Genomic DNA, 12,005 nt, shown 5'->3' with positions numbered 1-12,005 from the left:
TGTCGGTAAGTATTTCCGAGTGTGAACCTCCATGAACAATTGTAAGTAATCCGTGTTCTTCAATAATCCTGAATATTAATAAAAAGTGTAACTTTGTACATATATCAATACACTTTAATTATTCCAGGAGGCTTATCTTTTATTCACATGTTGACAGTTGACCTCTGAATGTCAAATACACTCTTGTTCATCAGGAATATACAGAAGTAAATGGCAGGTCTTTTACACAATTGCTGAAACAACACAGTATAATTTTTAACATACTCATTAGTTTGTTTATTGTCAGGGTTTGTGTTGCATCTTCGTTGCCACTGTTGTGTCTTGTACCATAGGAATCGAGGGAGAGGGTGGTGTTTGCTGGCTGGTATCTTCTTTCTACAACACAACTGCACACATGTATTAACAGGGTTCTTTTTTTTTACTTAAACAGATAGCTACTACTTAACTTTAACAGCGTCCATGTGTTGTCATGCAAGCTCTTCAGTATTAGTCCTCGTTAGCCTCACTGCTGGTGCAATACAAGTGCCACTATAAACACTACTCTGGTCGCAATGTATTGATAGAGGCCGACTTGGAGTGAGAGTTACTGCGCCATTGACGGAGCAGCTGAGCTAGTGAATTAGACTGAAACTGAGGCTGTGCTAGTGACTGAGACTGAGAAGGCCTGCCCAGTGGCGGTGATCAAGTACTTGCAGTCGAGAGGGCATTGGTGGCGCATTGCTTGCAAGGGACTCCCGGTAACAGATTACTGTCTAGGTTGCGGTTGCTGTAGCTGGGTGGCACCCATGGGAAGAGCCCTAGTTCAAAGGGGTGGCAGAATAATGGATAGTTCACACACGAAACGACTTAAAAATTTTCCTGCTGGTGGTCACATGGCCCTAGCAACCTCTTCAAATTGAAAGGCCTTGTACAATGCAATACGCCCCCTCTCACAATACCTTGTCTGTACTGGGACTGATGGGGACACCTTTTCGGCCACAAAGGCCCTTTATTTTTTGTGGAAGACATTGAGGACAAATACGAGGAAGCTGCAGCCATCTCTAAGATGAAGAACGGTTCCCTCCTTATTAAAACGCCATCTCCTGCCCAGTCACAGACAGTGTTCTCTAATGAAAAGCTGGGTGACATTCCCGTGACTGTCAGAGTCTCAGTATGGTCCAGGGTGTCATCTTTCTTTTGCAATTTGATAACAAGCTGTAGGCCAAACAGATTTGATACTCGGGCCTTCATCTTGGCTTTTGACGGCGATACATTGCCTGAAAATGTCAAGGTGATGGACTACTGCAGGCGGTTGGGGGCACTTCTGGTGCTTGCACTGCACCTACTTTGGGAGCATTGGCTCTCCACCTGCTGGAGACACCAGTCCCCACACCCCAGACAGAGGCACCTCTCCCTCCTCTGGCTTCTCTAGTTAGGAACAGTTCCCTTGGGACTCTTTGTTCCATGGTTCCTGCTGGTCCACAGGCAGACAACAGCTGTCAGGCAGCAGTAACTGACCGCGACAGACGCATCAACAGATAAATAAACCGCTTTTGTAACATTTATGAGTTCCTAACCAGGAGCGAATTTCATTATATCTGTGTGCTTTAATAGTTTAGTTTATTGAGTTTCTGCATGTAAATTTTAAATCTAATAGCCACAGTTCTCGCGTTTTCGTTTGCGTCAGAAATTTAACCGATTTTGTGACATGTTACAAGTTCCCTATCAGGGAATCCTTTTACTGACCTCCCAATTCAGATGATACCGTTGCTGAAAGGTTCAAAGAAAACTTGAGTTGGATTTCGAACATGTACCCGACTCATATGATAATAGTTGGTGTGACTTTAATTTACCCTCGATATGTTGGCGGAAATACATGTTTAATTCCAGAGGTACGCATAAAATATCATCCGAAATTGTGGTAAATGCATTCTCTGAAAATTATTTCGAGCAGTTACTTCATGAGCCCACACGAATAGTAAATGGTTCTGAAAACACTCTTATCCTTTTAGCAACAAATAATTCTGAGTTAATAACGAGCATCAAAACCGATTCAGGGATTAGTGAAGACAGGATTGTCGTAGCGAGATTGAATATTGTAATCCCCAAATCCGCGAAAAATAGGCGAAAAATATACCTATTCAAAAAAGCAGATAAAAATTGAATTGACGCCTTCCTGAGAGACAATCCCCACTCATTGCAAATTAGTAATATAAGTGTAGACCAGATGTGGCTTAAATTCAAAGAAATAGTATCGGCTGTAATTGAGAGATTTATACCAAATAAATTAACAAATGACGGAGCTGATCTTCTTTGGTACACAAAACGGGTTAGAATACTGTTGCAGAAACAACGAAACAAACATGCCAAATTTAAACAGACGCAAAATCTCCAAGATTGGTGATCTTTTACAGAAGCTCGAAACTTAGCGAGAACTTCAATGCTAGATGCTTATAATAGTTTCCACAACGGAACGTCGTCTCGAAACCTGCCAGAAAATCCAAAGAGATTCTGGTCGTATGTGAAGTATGTTAGCGGCAAGAAACAATCAATGCCTTCTCTACGCGATAACAATGGAGATATTATCGAAAAGAGTGCTGCCAAAGCAGAGTTACTAAACACAGCCTTCCGAAATGCCTTCACAAAAGAAGACAAAGTAAATATTCCAGAATTCGAATCAAGACTAGCTGCCAACATGAGTAATGTAGAAGTAAATTCCTCGGAGTAGTGAAGCAACTTAAATAACTTCATAAAAGCAAGTCTTCTGGTCTAGACTGTATACCAATTAGGTTCCTTTCGCAGTATGCTGATGCATTAGCTCCATACTTAACAATCATATGCAACCGTTCGCTCGACGAAAGACCCGTACGCAAAGACCGGAAAGTTGCACCGGTCACACCAATATTCAAGAAAGGTAGTAGGAGTAATCCACTAAATTGCAGGCCCATATCGTTAACGTCGATATGTAGCAGGATTTTAGAACATATATTGTGTTCGAACATTATGAATTACCTCGAAGAAAACTGTCTATTGACACACAGTCAACATGGGTTTTGAAAACATCGTTCCTGTGAAACACAACTAGTTCTTTATTTACATGAAGTGTTGAGTGCTATTGACAAGCGATTTGAGATCGATTCCGTATTTCTGGATTTCCGGAAGGCTTTTGACACTACCACACAAGTGGCTCGTATTGAAACTGTGTGCTTATGGAATATCGTCTCAGATATGTGACTGGATTTGTGATTTCATGTCAGAGAGGTCACAGTTCGTAGTAACTGACAGAAAGTCATCGAGTAAAACAGAAGTGATTTCTGGCGTTCCCCAAGGTAGTGTTATAGGCCCTTTGCTGTTCCTTATCTATATAAACGATTTGGGAGATAATCTGAACAGCCGTCTTCGTTTGCTTGCAGATGACTCTGTCGTTAATCGACTAATAAAGTCATCAAAAGATCAAAACAAACTGCAAAACGATTTAGAAAAAATATCTGAACGATGCGAAAAGTGGCAGTTGGCCCTGAATAACGAAAAGTGTGAGGTCATTCACATGAGTGGTAAAAGGAACTCGTTAAACTTCGGTTACACGATAAATCAGTCTAATCTAAAAGCCGTAAATTCATCTAAATACCTAGGTATTACAATTACAAACTACTTAAATTGGAAGGAACACATAGAAAACGTTGTGGGGAAGGCTAACCAAAGATTGCGTTCTATTGGCAATACACTTAGAAAACGTAACAGACCTACTAAGGAGACTGCCTACACTATGCTCTGTCCATCCTCTTTTAGAACACTGCTGCACAGTGTGGGATCCTTACCAGATAGGACTGACAGAGTACATCGAAAGGCAGCACATTTTGTATAATCGCGAAATATGGGAGAGAGTGTCACAGGAATGATACAGGATTTGGGCTGGAAATCGTTAAAAGAAAAGCGTTTTTCGGTGCGACGGAATCTTCTCACGAAAGTCTAATCACCAGCTTTCTCCTCCAAATGCGAAAATATTTTGTTGACACCGGCCTACATAGGGAGGAACGATCACCACATAAAAAAGGGAAATCAGAGCTCATACGGAAAGATATAGGTGTTCATTCTTTCCACATCCTATATTAGATTGGAATAATAGAGAATTGTGAAGTTGGTTCGATGAACCCTCTGCCAGGCACTTAAATGTGATTTGCAGAGTATCCATGTAGATGTAGATGTAGATGTAGATGAAGTGGCTGAAGAAACCACAAGCTGATGGGTGTTGGACTTCTCATTCCTCCTCTGTACATTAAACCAGTTCAGGGAAACCTTCTCAGTCCTCATCTTCTAAGGAGAAGAAAGACAAAAAGAATACCTCTAAGTTGAGGGAAACTCCGGTGGCCCCATGCCACTGGACTCTGAATGTACGCCTACTTTGTCCAAGGTGGACGTCCCAGTAACCTCTGAGGCACCAGGTGTCACCAGGCAATATGCCACAGAACCTGTGTCACAGGATCCCTTGACATCTCAACCAATGGCAGGACATGACCTTGGGTCATAACCTGGCCACCCCGTCCCTAGTCACTTCATGCCCCTACAGTATTCAGACAGTCTTATCCGCCAGTGGAATTGTTATAGATCTTTCCACCGCCTTGCTGAGCTACAACAACTTTTAAGCATATATAACATGCATTCTGTATTGCCATACAGGAGACATGCTTCCCAGGAAATGCACCTGTGCCCTTTGTGGCTACTGAGGTTATTTTAAGAATTGTACCACCCATGAGAGGGCATTGGGTGGAGTTTGTACATTTGTGCTGGACTGTATATGCAGTGACCTTGTGCCTCTTGATGTGTCATTGCAGGCTATGGCTGTTCAGGTAAGGGCACATCAGGATTTTACCACCTGTAATATGTATCTCCCTCCCAGTGACATTGTATCCCAGGATGTAGTGTCTGCATTGTTCTTTCTGCTCCCTCCACCATTTCTAGCCTTGTGTGACTTCAACACTCATAATCCTTTGTGGGGTGGAACAATGACGGCTGGCCATGGTAAAGACGTCGAAACTTTACTTACGTAACTGATCTTTCCCAGGTCTTCTACCAGCTATGCACTGGAGGGCCCACGATGATCTTTGTGGTAGTGACCACTTCTCGATCTTCCTGTCCCTCCCTCAGCATTGCTCCCCTGAATGCCCACCCAGATGGGTTCTCTATAACGGTGCTGGGATGTGTTCACCTGTGCTGCCGTCCTTGGCTCCGCATTGCAAGGCAGTATCGATGCAATGCCCCTGGTAGCTGAGTGGTCAGCGTGAGGGAATGTCATACCTAATGGCCCGGGTTCGTTTGCTGTCTGGGTCGGAGATTTTCTCTGCTCAGAGACTGGGTGTTGTGTTGTCCTTTTCACCATCATTTCATCACCATCGACACGCAAATCCCCGACGTGGCGCCAACTCCAAAGAATTGCACCAGGCAAACGGTCTACCCGATGGGAGGCCCTACCTGCACGGCATTTCCATTTTATCGATGCAGCTTTTCAGCATACAACAGCAATCATTCTTTTGGCAGCCAACCAAGCCATCCTCCCTTCTTCAGAATGCCCCCCCCCCCCAATCGGAAGATGGTACCCTTGTGGACCTCGAAAATCGCTAGAGTCATTAGAGATCGTAGATGGGCTCATCCAACACCATAATGGCACCCTTCACTGGGGCAGCTCATTGCCTTTAAACAGTTATGTGCCTGTGTTCGTTGCCTCATGAAACAACGAAAGCAGGAATCCTAGGAACGGCACATTTCCTCCACTGGCTAATGAACCTCTCCATCCCAGGTATGGGGAAAGATCCGATGACTCTATGGCTTCCAGTCCCCTGCAGGTGTACCAAGTATTTCGTTAAATTATGCCATTTATACTGATCCGGACACTGTTGCCACGTGTTTTGCTGAGCATTATACTTGCACATCTCTGACTGAGAGCTATCAACCTGCCTTTCGGCTCATAAAGCACCGGGAGGAGCAAATGCACTCATCTCTTACTGCCCGCCATCTGGAGGCATATAGCATTCTGTTCTGTGAATGGGAACTCTCCAGTGCCCTAGCCCACTGGCCTGATATGGCCCAGGGCCAGACCACATCCACAAACAAGTGCTGAAGCATCTGTCAAGTGGATTGTCAGTACCACACCCTTGTCCTCTTTAACTGAATCTGGAATGAGTATGAGTTCCCATCTCAGTGGCGAGAACACGTGATAGTTCTCGTACTGAGACTAGGCAAGGACACTCTCGAGTTATCACCCAGTCAGCCTTATAGCTGTTCTCTGTAAATTGCTTGGACACATGGTGAGCAAGCACCTGTGCTGGCTCCTTGAGTCTCAGGGCCTTTTGGCTGCATCTCAGGGCAGTTTTCGCAAAGGCCGCTCCGCTGTTGATAATTAGATTCAAGTGGAGCCCACCATTTGGATGGCCTTTGCACATCATCAGCGCCTCATTTCTGTCTTTTTAGACCAACAGAAGGTGTATGATATAACACAGCATCGCCACATCCTTACTACATTACACGAGTGGAGTCTCTGGGGTTCACTCCCAATTTTTGCCAAGAATTTCCTGTCGCACCGTACATTCTCGGTTCAAGTGGGTGCTTGACTCAGTACCCGCAATATCCAAGAGAACAGGCTCCCATAGGGCTTTGTACTAAGTGTCCTCTTCCTAGTGGCCATTAATGGTTTAGCAGCAGCTGTGGGGCTGTTAGTATATGCCGACGATTTTTGCTTTTGTTATTTCTCCTCTAGTGTGGTTGTTAGTGAGCGTTGCCCACAGGGCGCCATACGAAAGGCAAAGTCATTGGCTGTCACCCATGGCTTTCAGCTTTGAGCTGCCAGAACTCGTGTGGTGCACTTCTGTCACCGTTGTAATGTCCACCCACACCCAGAGCCATCTCCGACACCGGTGACCCAGAATTGGGCTTATAATTGCTGAACGCCTCCAGTGTCTGTATTTAGAACTGCAGCTACCTTCACTATCACCTCTGGTTAGGGAGACATCGCATCTGCCCCCATGGCTTGTGCCCTGAACTCGCATCTGCCTTGAAGTCTCGGTTGGGCCAAAACATTCCTTTGAACCCACAATTTTTCGCCACCTGTTCTTGGCTGTCCTTGAGAAGTATTTGGATTGGAAGTGGTACTCACCAATGGATCAACAATCGGCAGACGAATAGGATTTGCATGCTCACATGCACAGTGTAGTGAACTCCACTCTTTGCCAAATGGCTGCAGTGCCTTCACTGCTGAACTGATGGCCATTAAATTAGCACTTAGCCATGTTCTTTCTTGCACTGGCAAGAGTATCCTACTCTGCAGTGACTCACTTAGCAGTCTTCAGGCTATAGAACAGTCCTGCTCTCCTCACCCACTGGTTTCAGCTATCGAGGATCTTGTCTCGGACCTGCAACAAGCTGGACCGCCAGTCATTTTTGGTCGGTAGGTTGATTCGAGGCAGAGGACCAAACAGCGAGGTCATTGATCTCTTCAGATTAGGGAAGGATGCGGAAGGAAGTTGGCTGTGCCGTTTCAATCCTGGTATTTGCCTGAAGTGATTTACAGAAATTGTTAGATTGTCAAACATTTCTATGTACAGATGCAGACTGACAATAATGTATTGATTATAGACTGCATATTACTGCTAAAGAGATAGTAAAAAGGTAGCAAATTAAGGAGAAGGAACCTGGATAAGTTGAGTTCCAGTGCTTATCGGTGGTAATTATAATAACAAAAGTGCTGAAAATGAAGAATCCAAAGGGGATTCATGCATGTAAAATGTGAGATTGGCCGAAAGTCCAAAAAGAAAATTGAGATTGGCTAGACGAAAAGTGAAAGGCTGTAGAAGTATGCATGGAAGAGATGTTAAAAATAAAATCTCTATTGGAGAAGCAGCTGTATAGACCGCCAAGAGCTTAGATGGCAAGCGAAAACTAAATGAAGAAGGGAAGCCTGGAAGGAATATGTAGAAGGGATGGTGTAGGGCTGTAGAAGTGAAATTGAACAAAATGTGAAATGTGAGATGTCAGAAGGCATGAGGTAGTACTGATCCTATGACTTATCTTAGAATATAGACTGAAGAAAGATAGACTTATATTTGTAGTATTTGTAGATTTAGAGTGAGTTTTTGATAACTCTAACTGGAGTACACTCTTTCAAACTCTGAAGCAGAAGGGATAAAACGCAGGGACACAAGATTATCTATAATTTGTGCAAAAAACCGGACTGCAGTTGTAAGACCTTGCAATGTAATCATGTTCATCTGAGCTAATCTGCCTCTGGTAGCTGCACCACTGTCGAATCTGGCTGAAAAATGTTTGTCTAAAGTAGGCTGTCTTAAATGATGAGGCCCATACCAGGTTTGCAGTCCAGATTCTTTAACTGCACTCTGATACTGAATAACCTACTGTCTATGGTCAGATCAAGTCTTATTTATTTTAATTTATGCACAGGTAAATGGTGAGCCACATACTACACTCCGTTGATGTCCTATAACGGATTGTTTTACTGTATTCACCTAACACAGAATTGACATAGAAGTTCATGTGTGGCAAGTAAATTATTAACACATTTGATAACTACGCCATTATTGAAGTATAACTGGCATATTACAAGGTGCATTCAAGGTCTAAGGCCTTCGATTTTTTTTTCTCCGGACTGGAAAGAGATAGAAAAATGCGCATTGTTTTAAAATGAGGCCATATTAATTGTCAATACGTCCCAAAGATGACAGCACCGTACGGCAGATGGAATTTTACCGCCAGCGGCGAGAATGAGAACTGTTTTAAATACTTAAAATGGCGACGTTTTCCTGACTTGAACAGCGTGCAGTCATTCGTTTTCTGAATTTGCGTGGTGTGAAACCAATTGAAATTCATCGACAGTTGTAGGAGACATAGGGTGACGGAGTTATGGATGTGTCGAAAGTGCGTTCGTGGGTGCGACAGTTTAATGAAGGCAGAACATCGTGTGACATCAAACCGAAAGAACCTCAGACTCGCACAAGCTGGTCTGACGACATGATCGAGAAAGTGGAGAGAATTGTTTTGGGGTATCGCCGAATGACTGTTGAACAGATCGCCTACAGAGTTGGCATTTCTTTGGGTTCTGTGCACACAATCCTGCATGACGACCTGAAAATACGAAAAGTGTCATCCAGGTGGGTGCCACGAATGCTGACGGACGACCACAGGGCTGCCCATGTGACATGTTGCCAAGCAATGTTGACGCGCAACGACAGCATGAATGGGACTTTCTTTTCGTCGGTTGTGACAATGGATGAGACGTGGATGCCATTTTTTAATCCAGAAACAAAGCGCTAGTGAGCTCAATGGAAGAACAAAGATTCACCGCCAACAAAAAATTTCGGGTAATCGCCAGTGCTGAAAAAATGATGGTGTCCATGTTCTGGGACATCGAGGGCGTAATCCTTACCCATTTGCGTTCCAAAGGGCACTACGGTAACAGGTGCATCCTAAGAAAATGTTTTGAAGAACAAATACCTGCCTGCACTGCAACAAAAACGTCCTGAAAGGGCTACGCGTGTGCTGTTTCACCAAGACAACGCACCCACACATCGAGCTAACGTTACGCAACAGTTTCTTCGTGATAACAACTTTGAAGTGATTCCTCATGCTCCCTACTCACCTGACCTGGCTCCTAGTGACTTTTGGCTTTTTCCAACGATGAAAGACACTCTCCGTGGCTGCACATTCACCAGCCGTGCTACTACTGTCTCAGCGATTTTCCAGTGGTCAAAACAGACTCCTAAAGAAGCCTTCGCCGCTGCCATGGAACCATGGCGTCAGCGTTGTGAAAAATGTGTACGTCTGCAGGGCGATTACGTCGAGAAGTAACGCCAGTTTCATCGATTTCGGGTGAGTAGTTAATTAGAAAAAAAAATCGGAGGCCTTAGAACTTGAATGCACTTCGTAATATGTGCACAGTAACTATAGTTTGGAAATAACACAGTTCACAGTCCAATTCTTCCACATTTTGCAGAATGCTTTTAACTGAAGATTAGCACTGTTACTGAAATTAATTATAAGTTCACAGCTAATCACTAAAAGCAGTCACTGAATTACAGAATAATCTCTCAGATACGAAATTTAGACAAAACCTGACACATTGTATGACTTGCAAATTGTGCTAACTTACCTACAGTGCACTTTCTCTTAATGGCTGACATAGATCTTGCACATTTCATAACCTTATACAGACTGACTAAAATGGCTTCCAATAGCCTATCTTTAATAAGATTACTGTAATTGAAACAGACGTTGTCTCCTGTTTCTTGCTGTATTTTCATGAGTTACAATCAAAAATTTAAGTTTCTGAGCAAATGAATAGTAAAGGAAGATTCTTTTAAATGTGGACGTTTGGATACAACAATAATCTCTACTTAATTATTACTTAGTCTAGTCATTGTATTTCAGTAACAATGTTTTAGCTATGAATGGTAATTACTTTGACACTAAAAGTCGAAACATCAGCTCTATAATAGCTTCTGTCTTTTACATGGTCATTTTATGTACTTGATCAGGAAGTCCGCAATCCCGTATTTATATATAGACAATTATAACGAAGTTTTGCGTTACTGATTTTTAGATAAATTAATACACTTATGAGTTATAATCAACCAGAAGCATTTAATAGATAATAAAGTTAAGTTGACTAAACCCTGAGTTAATATGCAAGGTTTTTGGTACTGTGCACATGTCATAAAAATAACACTTGAAGATACTTACTAAAAATGAGGGAATAAAAGCATAACATGAGTAAAGTATCCAATAACTTTGTTACAAGTTCAAGGACTTGAAAGGGAAGCAGTAATGGAGAAATTAGGAGTAGAGAGGATATAAAATCCGTAATGGTCATAGCAAGAGAAACAGTTCTGAAAATGAGGTATTTATGGCATCCAACAAATTTAAGTGTTAGGAAGTGTTTTCTGAAGGTATTTGTCTGTAGTGTCTGACAGTTTTTGTCTGAAGTTCAGCCTTGTATGAAAATGAAACGTTAATACAAAACAGTTCAGTTCAGAAGCGAATAAAAGTTTTGGAAATGTGATGCTACAGGAGAATGTTGACGATTAGGTGGGTAGATCATAAAACTACTGAAGAGGTACTGAATCGAACTAGGGAGAAAAGAAATTTAGTGCACAACTTGACTATAAGAAAGGGTTGGTTGAGAGCAGATAGAGAGTGTCAAGGAACTGCTGGCTTGTCAAAGGGAGAAAGTGTGGAAGTTAAAAATTGTAGAGGGACACCAAGATTTGACTACAATAAGCTGATTAAAATAGATGAACGGTGCAGTGGTTTTACAGAGGTGAAGAGGCTTACACCAGATGGACTAGCATGGAGAAATGCATCAAATGACCCTTTGTACCGAAAACCACAACAAGTAAATAGTAATGTGATTACATGTAGTTCAACACAATTTAAAGATTTTAAATAATCAAAAGGTCACAGTGGAAACTAAAATAATTTTAAAAATGTAGCTACAGAGCGATTACATCTTGTGACATAAAAAAAGATCTCGATTATACGTCAGCAGCTCACATAGAACATCGTAAATATTAATATGTGACACACCACTGCATTCTTCTTTGATGAGGTATTAAAAGCTGTTAAAAAAAGTGCATTGTTCCATCAAAAATACCTATAGCTACTTCCATATCTCGGTGAATTAAAAAATTTCGAGTATTAATCATATGATAAACTACGTATTTTCTGTGTGCTATCATTTGCAAAAAACCTCTTTTCGATATCTTCAATCATTTATGAAATACGACGATTGGTACAATCACACCCGATTAGTAGGGACAGAATTGGGTGCACCACTTATGACCCATCTGCCAGATATACGAACCAGTATCTAGAGAACGAAACGATATATCGTTCTGCTCTGGATTTCAACTTGCTCTTCTTAAAAATAATGTTATAGATTCTTGGTAGTTTGTGTCATAATGACCTGACAAGGAAATCTCTAGAAGAATGCATTAAGGCAATATTAGTACATGACATTGTTGTGT

Source organism: Schistocerca gregaria, chromosome X (assembly GCF_023897955.1).
Source record: "Schistocerca gregaria isolate iqSchGreg1 chromosome X, iqSchGreg1.2, whole genome shotgun sequence".
In the NCBI taxonomy this organism is placed as follows: domain Eukaryota; kingdom Metazoa; phylum Arthropoda; class Insecta; order Orthoptera; family Acrididae; genus Schistocerca; species Schistocerca gregaria.
The sequence above is the reverse complement of the archived record's forward strand: the minus strand, read 5'-3'. Positions refer to the sequence as shown.